Genomic DNA, 19,318 nt, shown 5'->3' on the forward strand with positions numbered 1-19,318 from the left:
TTTGGGATCATAGGTAATAGTTTTGGAGGAAAAAAGAATTACATTAAAAAAATTAGTGATTTGGTCAAAGGCATTGAGGTACATCAAATTAAGGTTGAATATTGCATGCTGGCAAAACCTCGAAGAGTAAAAGTAAAAACAGTAAACAAGATAACCTCAATATGCAGACATCTTTCCGGAAATTTCCTAAATAATATTATGTTCATTATACCAAGTTAATTCATCTTAAAACCCAGGTTTTCTTGCAGCAGGTAAGACATAAGAGTAGAGGCACAAAATATTATTCTTTTCATCCATAAAATATGTGGAAGCTCAAGATTGCCGAGGGTGGACCATGGCTCAAGAGTGGCAACAGTCACATTGGAAGAGAAACATGGGAGTTTGATCAAAATTTTGGATCAAACGAAGAGAGGGAGGCAGTTGACTCTGCACGGGAGGCATTCCAGAAGAACAGGTTCAGAATGAGGCACAGCTCCGATATTTTGGCTCGCATGCAGGTAAGATGCAGAATAGAGTAAGATTATTGCTCAGAGCTTGTGTGACAGAGTATCAGATCTTATCTTTCCAAGACCTGATGTATATGCTACATGTATATGCATTTATAAATGATGTGTAATCAGCAATGAGATGAGTCCTAAAAGATGAAACTAGTATGACTACAGTAATTTGCAATAAAACAGTACCACAATTTACTTGAAATACCACCCGAATTATTTTTTGCAGTTAGCAAAGGAGAACAACTTCAGTCTTGATCTACAGAAAACAAAAGATGAAACTCCAGTGGATATAAACCCAAACACAGTATCAGAGGTACTGAGAAAGGCACTCAGTTACTTCTCAGCAATACAAGCACACGATGGGCACTGGCCAGGGGATTTTCCAGGGCCATTGTTTACCACAGCAACCATGGTAAGATACATCATCAACTTCATGTTTCTTGAAATTATCACTATCAAGTTTCAAACACTATTTCTCTTCAAAAAAAGTTTCAAACACTATTTAGTTGATTATGCCTAGTATATCGCTGTCATTCATTAACTTTGACAGAGCCTTCTAATGTTTTCTGCTTCCTACTGCAGATTATAGTTCTATATGTCACAGAGTCACTAAGTATTGCACTATCATCAGAACACGTCAAGGAGATTTGTCGTTACTTGTACAACCGTCAGGTAGGCTGAAAATTAAATCACCATGAAATTGTGCACAATTTTATTGAAGCAATACACCTAGAAACATTCCATCTTGTCAAGATGAGAACAAGTGTTTTAATCGATCTTGTGAACCAGAACGTAGATGGAGGATGGGGGCTACACGCGGAAGGTGAAAGCTCCATGCTCAGCACGACTCTCAACTATACTGCCCTGAGGCTACTTGGTGAGAGTGTTGATGATGGGCCAGATATGTCCATGCCTAAAGCAAGAAAATGGGTACATGACCATGGTGGTGCAACAATGATACCTATCTTGGGGAAAGTGTGGCTCTCGGTAACAGTCCTCTCAGACACTGAACTTTAAGAACTTTGACTTACTAATCCTTTAATGAGATACATATATCACATGATTTACAGTGTAGTCATCTAGGCAGCTATTCAAAACATCGCAAAATGGGGAAGCAGAGTTTCAAGAGCATCAAAATAATTCTTGGAAGCATGGTCTCAATTAGGAAAAAACAACTATAAGAAATAATTCTAAAACAATCATTTATGCCAAACCAACCTGCTTTCCCATCTTCATTGTCGAACTGTATATTTGGTACTGCAGGTGCTTGGAGTTTTCGAATGGTCAGGTGTAAATCCAATCCCTCCAGAATTTTTTCTTCTGCCAGCATTGGTTCCGATTCAACCAGGTAGATTTTCTTCCCTGGTACGTGTAATTAATTACATTAGCACAGTTACTTGGTTATCGAGCACTGAATAATTATCACAACAACTGTGCATGGACCAAGTCAGCTAGAACTCAAAACCTCTTATGTTAGTTAATATTTTCGAATATTATGATGTTTTTCTTGCAATTATTGACTCATAAGTCAAGAATTACAAGTCCGCCAAACTATAGACACTTTGACAGGCGAAGTACAAGTGATCACCATCATTGCCAACAACACTGAAGTGAAGTTCATTAGTTAGTAGTTAGTATTAGAATAATTATCTATCACATCCATTGCATGCCAATAATGCTATTGTATCTGTATAATAATTATGTAAATTGTAAAGTAGGGCAAGATAGATATCATTGGTGTGTTTTCCTTTCAAATGCAGGACGTTTGTGGAGTCACTTCAGAATGGCTTTCATTCCCATGTGCTATTTGTATGGCAAGAAGTTTGTCGGCCCTATAACAAGATTGGTCATATCATTAAGGGAAGAGCTACATATTCATCCCTATAAAAAGATTGACTGGAAGAGAGCACGCAAATTATGTGCAAAGGTCAGTATGTTAGACATCTAACACACATAAGCAAGCATTTTATATGATTTCAGATTGATGCAATAGGAGTTCAGATATAAACGAACGATGTTAAATCATGTTCATATTTTCATATGTTGAGGTCTACATTGGTAGTACATTGCTGTATGTGCTTGCAATCCACATGCTTTGTATTTGTAGATGTGATGTTATTCCCTATTTCCTAATGCACACAAAGATATCAGAAGTTGTCAAGCCCCTGTAACTGAATCTACTGTCAGTATATTTCTTTTCCATATGTTAATTTTTTAGAATCGGTGAAATAAATTATAATTTCAAATGCAGGAAGATGCGTATAATCCACATACATGGCTACAGGAGTGCCTGTCCGACTGCCTTTATGGTTTTGGTGAACCTTTTCTCACACGCTGGCCAATTTCCTACATGAGAAGTAAAGCCCTAAGACAAATTGCTGAGTTCTTAAAATATGAAGATGAGAATTCTCAGTATATCTGCATTGGTGCTGCACAGAAGGTAAGACCTTTTTTCTTCTCAAAATGAGAGATTCGCAGCAACTTACTTCAGACATCCTGGAAGAAAGGCAGAAATAAGCTCAAGTTGAATAGTACTCCTATAGTTACTAACTGGCAGCTCCTCCTTTTGAATAAACTGAGAAACCGAAATACCCACTTACGTTAAGCATAAAACAAAAAGCTCATGATGACACAGAAAATACTGCAACAATTGCACTTTCTGTACAAGCATCCCCACGAACTAATCTCTATGTAGTGCATGATCCATGGTTGCAACTGAAGAATTTTATTTTTTGGAGGAAAAAAACAGCCCACGAGAATTATTTAATAAAGGACTTTCCACTTTGTGTAGAGTCACTTCTTGGCAATGCATGGTACGAAAGGAATGATGCAAGAACAATCTAGGGAATATATTTGCATGAATAGACATTTTAAATTCTAGTTAGTGTTACTGAACATTATTTCACGTCCTCACAAAGATTAACCATTACAGGCATTATCCATGTTGTGCTGTTGGATTGAAAATCCCTATTCAGATGCATTCAAGCGCCATTTGGCTAGAGTTGCAGACTTCCTATGGGTTGGTGAAGATGGCATGAAAGTGCGGGTAAATTTAGCATGTCTTTAGAATCCTTTTTATGCATACTCTGTCAAGCTACAACACCTTGTGTGCTCAGAATTGATATGTATGTACCATTTTTTATCCAAAGGTCTGTGCTGGTCAATTATGGGATGTTGCTTTCGCAGTCCAAGCAATATTAGCATGTAATATTGCAGAAGAATATGGAAGTACCCTCAAGAAAGCATTTCATTTTATAAAAGCTTCCCAGGTATCATTGCCCAGAATCGAAGCTCTATTAGTTATATTCCTCTTGACTTACTTGCTTAACTGTACTAACTTAAATTTTAAGATCATGGACAATCCTTCTGGTGACTTCAGCAGAAAGTATCGTCACATATCTAAAGGAGGATGGGCCTTCCAGGTTGCAGACCAGGGGTGGCAAGTTTCAGATTGCACAGCAGAAGCTCTTAAGGTGTGATATCGAACTTAAGCTTGACAAATATATTTTTTTAATAATGAAAGTACAACTTCCGGCCTCTGCACCAACAAGAGGTTAAAGTGTTCAGGATGCACACAACCATTTTTTTAAAAAAAAATAGGCACTCAAATTCACATCCAAGAGAACTTAAATTTGGATGATCTAGACGAACATCCACACCCTCAACTAAGTAAGTTAGGCTCAATTCCTAAGCATGACAAATATGTTGTGAACAAAAAACTAGAGCTACCTTGTGCAGACGGATTATGCCACAAACTAAACAGAAAATGAATAAAGAGGAGAGGAGTGCACCTCACAATATTTATTCAACCATATAATGCGCCAACATCTGCCATCAGTGTGCTTATTGTTCACCACACCATTACCAGACCCAAAACATGCATAATAAAAACAAAAATCTTAACACATAGTAATAATTTTTTTCTTGTTTCAGGCTTTGTTACTGCTGTCAAAATTTTCACTCGACATTGCAGGCGATCAGATGGAAACTTGCCGCTTCCATGATGCAGTGAACGTATTATTATCCTTACAGGCATGAAACTACATAGTTTACTTCGCATTCCATTTCTAGGCCCATGCAATTAGACAGAGACATGATAGTTGAAGCAATGTAATAGCAAAATAGCAATACTATTTCATGATAGAGTTTGGTACTGACTCGAAATGGTTCTATCTTCTGGTTATTAGCATTACGCGTGTAGATGGCAACAAAAGCCTAATGTAATATGCAAATGCAGTAATCCACATTTTTCTTCTTTGGCAAATGATCCTGATATGCTTCGAAAATTAAAGAAAAACAGTAACTTTGAACAGCATACTGTATTGAAACCAGAAGTCAAAGCTTACTTTCCAGACATGTTGAAATGAGAAACGTATAACCGTCACTTTTAGTAGCACATGCATATATGGATGTTAACTAACAGAATTTCAGTTAAAATCGACGTCAAGCATAGCAGAGAGTAACTATGATTTGACCCTGAATTATATGCAGAATCCAAATGGTGGCTATGGAACTTGGGAGTTAGCTCGCACATATCCATGGATGGAGGTAATCCCCCTGTTCCCACTTGACCTGTTAACTAAATCTTTGGACCATCGTTGCATCTTGATAGCATATACTCTTTTAATATTTATTTGTTTAGACAGTTCGATTGAACACAAGCATTGCATGCCATTGTAGTCACAACTCACAAGAAACCCGAAAGTAAATGTGCTCAGAGTTTCTGACACTGGGAAACATATTAAATGAACCATAGTGGATTTGGTATTTATTCGCAAAACACAAGGCATACTTAACAATAATGAGGCTAAAAGTGATCATTATCCAGGCGAATTCCCTGGCATAGTTATATGAAAAAGACTATATTTTAAGGAAACTAATTGTACAGAGCCTAAAAATAACTAATTGCACACATTTAGAGCACTGAATAACGGGGCTTGTCTTTTTTCATGGTAGATTTTCAACATGACAGAGATATATGCAGACATCATGGTGGAGCATCAGTAAGAATTTTACAACCTTTCTTAGCAACCTTTCTTAGTAACAAGCATACATAGAGCAGGTACGTCGAGTGTACTTCATCAGTCATCCAAGCGTTGGCATTGTTTCGGGGAGAAGTACCCTGGCCATCGGAAAGACGAAATAGATCAATGCGTCAGGAGGGCGACGGGATTCATTGAGAAGTTACAGAATGATGATGGCTCATGGTTAGTACTCCTAACCCATTACCAGAGAACATAGGAGTCTAAATCTATCCAAAATTGACAGTGTTATTGAATTGGAAGGACCGGAGAAGAAAGGTTTAATTTTGGTACATTGCTTGCTACTGTTTGGGTTGCTTTTGCAGTTTTGACACTGTAAGACCTAAATCTAGGAAAAAGTATATCCAGGACATCCCAGTAAAATTTTTGAACTGCGTAATACCCAAACAACACATGCAAGATCTTCAGCAGGCTAACAACTAAAAGTTGTCAACTTATCATACTTTGGCACTTTGCCTACTTTTTTTTTTCTCGAACGCACAGGAGAACTGCGTGTCATTTCATTTAAGAAGAAGAATAAAATTACAAAGCCAAAACAACCAATACAAAAACAAACATACGCGCCACTCAGGAAGAATGACCCTAACAAACCCCAGGAAGGGTCCTAGGCTACCCAGCCAACAAGTTTTGGAGCCCTGCCGCTCCAGCCATGCACCACATCGCCCCCTCATCAGCAATCAACCTCAAAAGCCCAGCCAGATTAGGCGTGTCCCCATTGAAAACACAAGCATTGCGATGCTTCCAAATCTCCCAAGCAACAAGGATGATGAGGGTATTAAGACCCTTTCTTTTTTGCTTGTCGACCAACTTGAACGCCCGGCACCACCAATTAGAAAAAGAAGTCAATCCAGGCTGAGGTGAGATGGATTGCATCCCCACCTTAGCAAGAACAGCAGCCCAGACCTGCCGAGCAAACACACAAGAGACCAACAGGTGATAGATGGTTTCGCCGCCTTGATCACAAAGAGGACAAGCTGCTGGATGAGGAAGCCCTCTCTTAGCCAATCTGTCCGCCGTCCAACAACGACCCAAAATGGCCAGCCACACAAAGAAACGACAGCGAAGCGGCGCCCAGGTCTTCCAAACGTGCTTCCAAGGCGCAAACAGGATGGATCCAACAAAAAAAGCGCCGTATGCAGACTTACTCGAATAGCCTCCAGATTCTGCAAATCTCCAAACACGATGGTCCTGAACACCCTGTTGGAGTTCAAAGTCCTCCAATAAAACCCAAAGTTGCAGATATTCACTAATAGCCTGCACAGTAAGCGCGCCTTTGATATCGGCCACCCAACGTCGATTTTCTAGTGCTTGCTGAACTGATCTTTGGTTGATTACTCGTCTGGGCACCAAGGTAACAAGATGAGGAGCCACCTCAACCATGGAACGGCCATGAAGCCAGCGCTCAGTCCAAAATTTTGTGTTACCCCCGTCCCCAACCACAGTGATAATAGCTATTGAGAACAAGGCCTTAACATTCAGATGCACCTGGATTTGCAACCCAGCCCAAGGCCTTGTCGAGTCCGTCTTCTGCAACCACAACCACCTCATCCGAAGAGCCCAACCAAAGGTCGACAGATCGTGAATACCCAGCCCTCCAAATTGGAAAGGCCGACACACCCGAGGCCAAGAAACCAAACAGTTGCCGCCATTTGCTTGTTCTCGCCCTTTCCAAAGAAACCCCCTTCTGCGCTTATCAATCTCCTTAAGTGCCCATTTCGGAAGATCCATAGCAATCATATGATAAATGGGTGTCGCCGAGAGAACCACCCGCACCATGATTAGCCTCCCAGAACGGTTCATCAAAGAGGCCTTCCACCCAGGGAGATGATCAGCGACCTTGTCCACGAGAGGCCGCAGAACCGCCTTAGAAGGCTTTCTGACCGACAGCGGAAGACCAAGGTACATACAAGGGAACTGCTTTATCTCGCACGACATGAAGTCCTGAATGATCTCCAAATCCCCCTCATGGCAATGTATAGGAGAAACAGAACATTTCAAAAAATTGGTCCTGAGCCCAGAAGCCTCACCAATAATCTTAAGAATGTCCTTGATCAGCCCCAATTCAGAGATTACTGGCCGAATGAACAGAACCGTGTCATCGGTATAAAGAGAAACCCGGTGCTTAAGACCTCGTACAGGAAGCTGCTGCAGAAGACCATCCAGGCCAGCTCTCCCGATCAAAGAGTTAAGAACATCCATAACAAGAATAAATAACATGGGTGAAAGAGGGTCGCCCTGCCTAAGTCCCCTTTGATGCACAGTCAACTCACCCGGTTCCCCATTCAATAAAATCCTGGTGGAAGATGAAGATAAAAGGGTGCACAGAAGATTACACCAACGACAACTGAAACCCAAGCTCTACAACACCTCCAAGAGAAAGGACCAAGAGACAGAGTCGAACGCCTTGCAAATGTCTAACTTGAGGAGAATATGTGGGATTTTCAGCTTGTACAATTGCCTAGCTGTTTGCTGGACAAGCAGAAAACTATCATGAATACATCGCCCACGGATAAAAGCGCTCTGATTTGCTGAGACCATGGAAGATAACCTCGGAGCCAATCTGTTAGCCATGATCTTTGTGACTAATTTTGCAAAGCTATGTATTAAACTTATGGGGCGATAATCAGAGACCTGCAGAGCATCCACTTTCTTAGGCAAAAGAGAGATGAAGGCTGTGTTTAGAAGACCCATTTTGGTGCCTTTTCCAAGCTGAACGGCCAACAAAGCTTGCATCAAATCCCCCTTAATTATCGCCCAACAGCACCTATAAAACCGATCGGTAAAGCCGTCGGGTCCCAGTGCTTTATCCGGAGGGAGATCTTTGATAGTTGCCCACACTTCCTCCTCAGAGAACAGCTCATCAAGAGAACCCAGATCGTGATGCTGCTGATGGAAGGAAGAGAGATCAAGAGAGGAACCTCGCTGAACAGCAGTACCCAGCAAATCTGAATAAAACTCAAAAACTGCAGCATGCTTCTCATCTTGGCTTGTCACTATCTGATCTGCCACTTGGAGCTTGGGAATGAAATTTTTTCTCTTTCGATATCTTGCTTGTTGATGAAAGAATGAAGTGTTAGCATCCCCCTCCTTTAGGTAAAGGACACGAGAACGCAGCCGTGCAATGGTGCGCTCAAAGGAGGTCAAACCAAGATAATGAAGCTTCAATTTTTTCCGCAGCCACTCTTCTTCCAAAGAGAGAACCCGATAATCCCTTGCAATTTCCAGACGGTGAAGGATCTCCTTAGCCATAGCAAGCTGAGATTTAATATTGCCCACCTTCCTCTGGCTCCAACTTTGAAGACCCCTACTCAACCTTTGTAATTTGACAAAGAATCGCTCAACAGGACATGAAGCCGTAACCGCAAAAACCCAATTAAGCTGGACAACATCATGAAACCCAAGCAAAGAAGGCCAAAAACTTTCAAAATGAAAGCGGCGCTTACCACGAATATTCGTCTTGAGCCCAAGAATAAGAGGACAATGATCAGAGGCTGCAGAAGCTGAGCTTTGTAAAAAAGAATCCGGGAAAACACCCTCCCAATCAACCGAACAAAAGACCCGGTCTAGTTTAACCAGAGTCGGAGATTGTCTCTCATTTGACCATGTGAATTTTCGGCCATGAAGAGAAATTTCCTTGACTTCAATATCATCCAAAAGGCGGCGAAAGTGACCCATCATAGCCCGGTTTAAATTCATGTTATTTTTGTCATCCGCTTGGCAAATGAGATTAAAATCTCCCGCCACGAGCCACGGTCCGGCACACAGAGCACGGACATCGCGAAGCTCTTGCAGGAACATCAGCTTTTGAGTATCCTCTTGGGGGCCATACACCCCAGTGAACCACCAATTATCTCCAGCATGATGAGAGAACTGAACCGAGGTAGAGAAGCAATCAACCCTCGTACCCAAGGCCTGACATACTGCACCTTTCAAAGCAATGAGAACACCCCCTCTTGTGCCATTGGCAGATAGGGTAACATGATGATCAAACTCAGAGCCTAGCACCGAAAGCAACAACTGAACAGAAAAATTTGCGACCTTTGTCTCTTGAATGCACACAATATCAGCCTTAGAGGAGAATACCATCTCTCTGACCGCATCCCGCCTCACCTTCTTGTTAAGGCTGCGTACATTCCAAATTAAAATGTTTGCTGGAATCATTGAAAAAACAAGAGCAGAAACGACCAAGGTGCTAAAAGCAAATATTAACACCGCATTTGCCCATCCTCCGCTGATCTGACCTGCCCTGCCTCATTAGGAGACCATCCGAAAATGGCAGCAAGGGCAGACAAGTGCGCACGAGAGAGAACACTATCAAAGAGTTTACTGTAGGTGTCCTGATCTTGAAGAGAAAAATGCTCCCTGTCGGAAGACAACCCCAGCTTCTTCATGATGTTTCTTTGAGTCTCCTGAACATCTCGACCTGGAGACCAGGGCGTCGCCCTAGCCAAACGCCTGCTGCGCCGAGGCAAGGAACCGGGCGGGGGACCCTTCCTTCCTCTATTATGCATCTTAGGCAGAGGCATGAGACTATCAATAGGCTTGGACATCTGAAGGACGAACTCATGAAGACGTGCATCAGCCAGGGAATGAGGAGAAATAATTAGATCATCCGAGACCGGGCCAGTCACAGAGGCACTAGGCCTCACCAGACGGCGCCGTTGTCTAGAATACACCCGCAGGTGAACGGAAGCCAGCCCATCAAGAGGAGAGGCAGCGCCAGGCCCAGGGAGCACCCCAACCACCTCACGAGTGCCAGGCCCAGGGAGCACCCCAACCACCTCATCCGCTATAGGCACATCGTCCTCATCAAAGCAGGCGGTCATGAAAATTTTGTCCCCCACCATGCACGAAGGGGCAGCGGCACACACCTCCCCAACCACCATCTCATCAACGCAGTCGGTCGAGGAGGATTTATTCCTCCCCAAGAATGAGGGGACAGAATCGCATGTGTCCCGGGATTGACCGCCACTCCCAGCAAACTCAAGCCCAATATGGCCGCCGTCTTCCTCGACCTCTACATCTTCCGCGGCAACCTCCTGGGAGAGCTCGACAAAGGCGGCAGAGGATACATCAATACCACCTTCTGAGCCCGAAACGTCATCATTAAAGACAGCCAAAACGTGATCCTTTCCAACGCAGGTGGGCCCCAGTCTTAACTTCACCGGGCCCCGTGTGCAATCCGCAACAGGACCCGAGGCGTTGGGATCGCCGATCCTGTCCCGCTCTGGTGAAGAGCCAGTACGACGGCGCCGACGCCGAGGTTCATCATCATCATCCCCCAGTGATGGCGGCGAACCAGGAACGGAACGAACGCCCGCCTGGTCCCACGTGACCTCGATGGAAATCTTGTAAACAAGAGTCCTCAACTCCGACGGACCCTCCGCCACCACAGGCATGGCCGGTTCTGCGACAAGAAGCTCCATGCCAGCTGGAATTAAACTCGGATCGTGAGACCAAGCCGTGAGACGAAAGACGGAGAGGTCGGAGCGATTAGCAGTTGCCGGATGGAGCTCCTGAACCCAACAAAATGAGCCCAGCAGCCGCCTTGCTGTTGCCAAATCCCACACATGCGCTGGAACACCAAGGAGAGCAACCTCAATCTTGAACGGTAGCGACCTCCCGGTGGCATGAGCCAGTCTAGACCACCGCTTAGCCAACAGCGTGAAACGGGGGGTGTAGATAGGCAAACCCCCATTGAGCACCACCGCCGCTGAAGCCTCACTCGGCAGGAGAAGAAGGAAGTCCTCCGGCGCAGAGGAATGGATGGACAGATACTCGATCGGCAAACCGAACCTATCAGCGATCGCCTCCGCCGCTTCACTCAGGGTGACCGCCGGCCTGGGGCCGGCAATCGAAAGAAACACCGCACAACGAAGGTCCTCCTCAGCCCTACAGACGCTCGCTGAACGCTCAACCACGCAAGACAGGCATGGCCGAGAACCCTCCAAGGCCTCCGCACGGGTCACCGGCACCTCCCGGACAGGAGATGAACCACGCGATCTAGGGACATCCCCAGAGGACGACGGCGGAGGAGGAGCCCCAGACCCGGCGGAGAGCTGACGCCGGCGAGGCCTGCAACGAGGACGACGACCACCCAGCCCACCATGTCGACCCGGCGCACCAGGATCAACGCAGGACGCAGGACCCGAGGAGGAATGCGGAACACCAGCCAAGAACGCGCCGCGGCCTCCAACCAGAGCATTGGCCTCGCCCAAAACAGGAGCCACTGGCGGCGAGACGCGGCGCCAGCCGAAACGCCGCTTCTCAGGAAGGGCTTGCCGGCGGATCATGATAGCTGATGTCGGACGAGGACCCCCGCGCGAGCACTCAAAAGCACGATGCCCAGCAGACAAGCAACTGAAGCACCGTGTTCGATTCCGGCATTGAGCCGCGCAATGACTCACGGAGAAACAATTGAAGCAGCGCCCACGGAGGTCTTCAGGAACTTGCTTGCGCGGCCGACGAGGAGGACGAACAAACTTGCGCCGAGACCTCCTGTACTCCACCCGCAACCACCCCTCCGCGTCTGGGACACGGCCCTGGGTAGGAACTTCCGAGGTAGAACGACCACAGGACAAAGGCGGCTGCTGCTGCACCTCGTCGGACGAGGCCAGTGGGGCGGCCGGAGGGACCTCCGCCCACACAGAAGCCACGTCCCGATAGGACTTGGGAGCCTTCCCACGCACCATGTCACGAAAGGACTTGGGAGAAGCCCCTCCCTGCGCCAGGCAGCCGTCGGACTCAGACGAGGAAGGGCTCACATCACACCACCTCAGCCCCTTCGGACGCCCCGCAGGGATGAAAGGACCGGCCAGCGGGGATAAAGGGGAAACTGGCGCTCGGGCTTTAGGGGAGGAGGCCAACCTCAAAGGAGAGGAGGCCAGGAAGGTGGCCGCCGAGCCATGGACAGGCGCCGGCGTGGGGCTGAGGAGGTGGGGAGCGCCGAGGAGAGGAGGGGGCGGGAGGAGAACGGAAGAGGCTTCCATCCTCGGTTTCCTCCACTTTGCCTACTTAAAAATACACATATGAGGAAACAACAAGAAATGACATAATATACTACTCTATCCTAGCAAAACATATTTAGCAGCATCAGTTGCTACCCACATTAACCAAAGGTGCAACCTTTTATATAGAAAATCAAAATAGACTAGATCATGGTTAAATAAAATCAAAATCATACTATGAACTGGATTTAAAACATTGCTAAAACATCATGTAACTTAGATGGGTAATCGAGAAATTGATAATAATCGAATTAATAAATTGCTTTGCAGGTTCGGATCATGGGGTATTTGTTTCACATACGGCACATTATTTGCTATAGAGGGTCTTTCTGCCGTTGGACAGAGTTACAGTAATAGTACCAGCATTCGGAAGGCCTGTAAATTTCTGTTATCAAAGCAGCTAAGCAATGGTGGATGGGGTGAGAGCCATCTTTCATCCAGAACCAAGGTAATCATTTCTGGAATGCTTTGTTACGTTGACGGACCATAAATTACCACATTTTAGAGCAAACAACGCGTCCAGACAACGAAAACATGCTTTTATCCTGATTCAGTTCATCTTGAAACAAGTCAGAGACATAAGATACTGTATTTTCTAAGAATTAAAAACCAGATAGGAACTTCATTAGGAACATCAGGTACCAATATTAAAATTAGCTATCAGGCTTATTTTAAGAAGAAAGGCAAACAATAGATACAATAGGTGAAATATGTCCTGTTATTCAAAAATGCATGCAATTGCATGGCAACAAATGACTTTCAACTGCAACATGCCTCATGAATAATTTCATATGTACTTTAGAGAGCGGAAAATGTAAAAGCTGAACACTAGCTGGTTAGAGACATTATGCATCTTTAATTTTCAGTAAAATTACATCGTGCCACAATTTATGCTGAAGATTTGTTTCATAGATGTTGTCTTGCCTTGCTGCATCTTTAATTTGCAAGCTCATGTTCAAATCGTAAACAGGCATACACAAACCTGGATGGGGAAAAGTCACATATAGTGAACACTGCATGGGCAATGCTAGCACTCATGAAAGCTGGACAGGTGATTACTTGTTTCACACTACAAAGGAGTTATGGGTCATAGGGCGAAAACATATTCAGCCCCAGAATAATTCAACAAATCTGAAGTGTTGACTCAAAGGTTCAGGTTATAGTTCATCTTTTTCTTTACAAAGTACTGAAGTATTTTCCATATTTTCTACTAAGTTCAGGTGGAAAGAGATCCTACTCCACTGCACAAAGCAGCAAGACTTATCATGAGCATGCAACTCGGTAATGGTGACTTTCCACAGGAGGTGACTGCTATAATGCATTTAGCATCATATATTTCCGTTTTCAGTCTGAACTTTCCATGCTACAATTAAGTTAAGCACAATCGAGCAATCAGGATGTTCCACTGAGAGATGGGGGCGATCTTTTGCTTAGAAAAAACAATTGAAGGCTTTAACCTCCAAAGTACCCTCTTAAGAATTAGACAGAAGAACCAACCCACGTATTTGGACTAGTGATTTCCTCATAGTTTTCCACTGGTTGGAAAGTCTTCACAACAAAAACTGAAGTTGCCAGTACGATATTTGCACTGTAGTCCCATTATTTTAGGAATTACCCAACTGCTAGCAGCCATGTAAATCACCTTCATCCAAAGATTCACTGTTGTTTAGAAGTCAGCACTCATTTACTAACTGTTTGTTTTATTATGCTAGGAAATGATTGGAAGTTTCTTGAAAAATGGCCCCTTGTGCTATATGGCTTATCGCAACATATTTCCTATCTGGGCTCTTGGACAGTATCAGAAATTTGTACTTCACTGAGACTCCAACCTTCTAGCCGAAAGCAATCGAATACAGCTCCATCTGCTGGCAGCGCTACTCCGCAAAATTTGGCGAGCGTGGTGCCACCTTGATCTATTGAAAGATGTTTATACGTCCAGTGTAATTATAAGTGGTGTGCATATGAAAAGATAGAGCAAAATTCCACATTCATAATTCATTGCATTATTTGTGACAATTTTAAGAGCATCATATAGATTTGTTGTACATTCTTTACATCTTATGTGCAAGACAAATGCACAAAATTACAACGTTTCTTGTATCGAATAGAACTCCAAATTATCGGGAGTTAATATACTGTGGCTAATTAAGTATGTCATACACTCATACATTGCAGTTTCATGCATACATTGCAGTTAGATGAATGAAGATAATTTTTTTAAGAACAATAAAAATAATTATTTGACTTATATAATAATCAGTCTCATTCAGGAAATAACACACTGTATACACATCTTTTCGAAAGAGAGGGAATCTCAAATGGAAACAAAGAGGCAAGCCCATGCAATGCATCTATTGTCCCACGATTAAGTCCAGGACACATGCACCTGACACCCCTTGGAGACGGGCACACCATCCCAGAAATTGTGACAAGATGTCTATTTTGGACGGTAGATTGCGATAGTGGTAAAAACGTCAATGATACTTTGGAATAAGGATCCACCTGTGATCTCTCCTATCCTTGTTCCATTGAGTTCACATCAAAACTCCACGTGGATACCAAACTCAAAGTTTTACAGGACCAGCCACAAAACAAATATGAATTTTTGACATCAGTTCAACTCCATTTGAAGTTTTTCAGGAACATCAGTTCAACTCCATCTTTAGTGAATGAACTCAAGAAAGAATCCTCATATCCTATATGGGGATGCATTTTCGATAGGGCTGTACATGAGAAATTGGAGGCCCGATGCGAAATTCAAAATAAGGCCTCATGTATAAGAAAACGCACTTCCAAAAATAAGTTTTTTATTTATCATATCAGCAATACAATTATTTTCTAAGAATTACAACTTGCCACAAAGCACATCTTAGAATTCGTAACTACTAAACTACACATCTTAACATTATTAACTAAATAATCTATCTTCTAGATGAAGTGTGCCATCTTTCTAGTGTTCCTTGATATAAAATCTTCAATTAGATCTTCATATGAAATCTCCTCCAAAATATCATTTTTCAATGCTATTGTAGCCAGTCCACTAAGTCTTTTTTTTTCATCATAGAACACATGTAGGATTTCAACAATTTCAGTTTTCAAAAACTTCTCTCCACCGATACCATAGTCATTGGAATAGTCAACAAAATTCTATATGCAATAATAGCATTAGGGAAACAATCTAGTCATTTCAGAAAATTCAAACTATCAACATAAGCCACATTTTACTTTGGAATGAAATATCAACAGATTTATTCTCAGGAATTTACAAAGAAATTGGGCTGACGTGAGTATAATCGAGATAGGATTAATGCGAGTTTTTTTAATCTTATTTTTTGTACGGTAATTTCAGAAATAATACAAAAAATCACGAAAATTCAGAAATATCACCTGCTCGTTGACCGTTTAGCGGAAAATAAATTTTGCACAACCTTAAAGCGAAAACTACATAAATCGCAATACCGTTCTGTGAAAATATAATTTTCATGCTACAGAGTTGCGAAAATATTTTCACATTTCTGAAAATTGAAAAATCAAATTTTCACTGAACGTTAGTGTGGAAATAGTATTTTACAATATGGTTTTGCGAAAATTTTGCGTCGCTTTACCATTCAGCAAAAATATCTTGTAAATGCAAAAATTAATTTAAATTATAATTTATACATGCAAAAAATCCTTTTTGTTGGATGTAAAATTGTCGAAGTGCTTGTGTTGCGAAGAACATTTTTTCCTTCATTTTTTCGTTCGATGTAATTTTGTCCAAGTACTTGTGTGATTGCTGAGAACATTTTTTTCTTTAATTTTCGTTCGATGTAATTTTGTGCGGGTACTTGTCCGATTACTGACATTTCTTTTTTTTATTTGATGTGAAATTGTGTGAGCAAATATTTTGAGTGAAGTAACTTGGGGAGGGTGCAAAATATAATTTTTCAAACAATAGTATTTTTGAAACATAGTTATCATAAAACCTGGCATGGAGGTTACATACGCTGATCAATATTATATAGGACGTAGGGTTTTTTGTCGTAGCGCGAATGGACCCTAACCATTCAGAGATGATGAACGCCTGAAGACTAACCTTATAGCGTATCGATACTAAACCTAACATACCTTAGAGAATGAAAATAGTCCGAGTTACAATAGATGCTCTCTACTGAGTGTAGCTAGGATATTTGCCCTTCCTTAAGGCATTGGGGCCCGTTGCCTTAGTGTGATGGACCCTCTCCCTCTTCCTTTTCCTCTCTGCTTCGCGTGCTTAAGCCATGGTGCTCTCCTTTGTAGCCTTCCTCATGCATTCTTCCTCTTGTCGTTTGATCCGTAGTTCCTCCTGTTGTTGCTCGTATTCACGGCGTTCATAAGCTTCCCTCCTCCATTATATGTTCATATCAACCCGCCACTTCTTGTGCTCATTTTGCTCCATGTCCAGGCACACCATGAAGTCACAGAGAGGTGGAGGAGACTGAACAATTGAAACCAGATGGAAGATTAGTAAGGCAGTTCATAAAATCATATGAAAATTGCCATAGGAGTAATCTATGTGGCTATACTGGTGGGTACTCATACGGTCTATGTTGAGGCGGATCGTACTGATAGTTGGCACACATAAAGAAGCATCTATCATAGGTGTAGGAGATGTCCTGTGACTCGCAAAGGCTAGAAAGGTCACCATAGAAGCACACTGGCGGTTCAACCCCCTAGGGGATGGAAGTCCCTCAATATTTCTTGGATAGGCTTGGTGGAGTTGAGGGAGACATTGCGGTTGAGAGAGCTGATGAATGAGTGGTCTATCTATGGTTTAGGGTAGGATTATTTATGGTGGTTGGGGATTAGTACATGGACTGTGTGCATGGGCATGGCTGGGGACTAGAGTATGGGAGTATTGTGCACAAGGATAAATGAGCAGGGATTCCCTATGAAAGCTGGAAAAGTTATGGCATTGATGCTTGGTAGAGATTCTTTGTGAAAGTTGTTGCTTGGTATGGTCATCTTATTTTTCAAAAGTTCAGCAATGAGTTATTATTGCCTCTGTATAGAAGGCAGAAAATCCTATGAAAATATTGGGCTTAGAAAAAATATATTGGTAGAATGATAAATCCTGCCCATTTCATTGACAAAAGTAAATTACTTTAAATATAAGACTCATCGAAGCATCCATTGCATGTTTGTGGCTACAATACGTAATACAATATGCACCGACTCGTACTTTATTCCTACATAATCTACAACAAGTTACAGTAGCATGTAGTATCACATCGCTAAATGAAGCATGCCTTATGAAAAGATAGATTGTTGGGTGCAAGAAAATATCTGCTGGGTTGATGGAAAAGATGAATGCTTCTCATCCAGATATTCCTAACGGATCTCTTGAAAGTTTCATCCTTAGGGGTAGGGCTTGCTGCACATGTACCCTTCTGTCAATCCATGTGTCACAGGCCCCAGTAGAGTCGGTAGGTCGCTCACGCATTGTAAAGGAATCTGCATGTTATAATACCGCATATAGTGAGGTACTTATCCTACTACTCTTCATTGAGATTCTGTAGCCTCATCTTTGGCCATTCAACATCCGCGCGCCTCATTGCCTCAACCTTCTCGTAGCCATAGTTGATGTCTTCTTTGTTCATGTACCATTCATAATTGCACCTAAGCTTATTATACTATTTGAGGGAAGCAACTGAATTAGATGACATTCATAGCACGATAGGATGTCATGTATACTTAACCCACAATGGTGCCAAGCAATCGTGGCAAGAGGGAATGGTTTCACGTGTGCTATTTTACTACAGTCGCACCATGGCATGCGTGCCTCGCGCGCTTCTATCTGCAGCTGCATCTCCCTCTTCTTTTGCTCTAGGTCTTCATGTCTCTTTTCACTCTTCGTCCTCACGCTTGCATCTATCAAGGATGTTGTGACATATCTCGTAAGGGTCCATCTTGCACTTACCCTTGTCGGACCCAAACCCGGACCCAAACACGGAAGCCATGGATGGTATTGTGGTGGAGATGAAGTAGTTGGTTTGTATGCACTGAAGCATATTTGTCCTTGGGGTTAGCCTTATATAGAGTAGGTGGCCGTGGCCTGTTTCAAATATCAATGATGGCAAGGTGTGTCTTAGGGAATCCTATCATCTGTTTGAATCTATGGTGTGAGGCCGACAGAGAGAGAAAGAGGCGCGACACATCACAGGCGTGCAATTTTCGAGTGACGGTGCATTGACCAAGTGAATGTTCATTGTGCATGCCATTAAAGCCATGATTCACGTGCTCGAGCATCTTCTTTGACAAGGCCACCGATGATTGGCAACACAGGCTGGTTCCTTTTCATTATGTGTTACTATAACAGAAGGGATAAAGTCACAGACGAGTGTTTCCTCATCATTTTACTGCGTGGAGCGAGGATATGTCCAAGCTATATGTGTAGGCGAGTTGTAGCGGCCGGTGCTATCGATGTAATGAATCACGTGCTCTAGCATCTTCTCTAACTGATCTGTCGATTATTGGCAACACGGAGTGGTTCCTTTTTCATCGTACAGCAATAGTCTAAACTGATGGAATGAAAAGCTAAACAAAATAAATAGTCGTGCAACAGCCTAAACAAAATACATGACTAAGCATACAAGTAAAACAGACTGCGCATGACCCCTACCATGTGCCCTACCTCTGGCACGCTTTGGCCTGCGTGCTGACGCTGAAACGTCTGCCTCCTCCTCCACCTAAAGATGGTCATACGCGGAAGGTGTGTACCAATCAGGCTTGCAGCGGTCGCATCTAGGCAACT

General features: G+C 43.1%; 1 pseudogene; it reads left to right on the plus strand.

The window, feature by feature from the left end:
- Window positions 1-302: 302 nt before the first annotated feature.
- Window positions 303-14,401, plus strand: LOC133894856 (cycloartenol Synthase-like; annotated as a pseudogene).
- The last annotated feature ends 4,917 nt before the right edge of the window (window positions 14,402-19,318 follow it).

This window comes from Phragmites australis, chromosome 16, assembly GCF_958298935.1.
Source record: "Phragmites australis chromosome 16, lpPhrAust1.1, whole genome shotgun sequence".
In the NCBI taxonomy this organism is placed as follows: Eukaryota; Viridiplantae; Streptophyta; class Magnoliopsida; order Poales; family Poaceae; genus Phragmites; species Phragmites australis.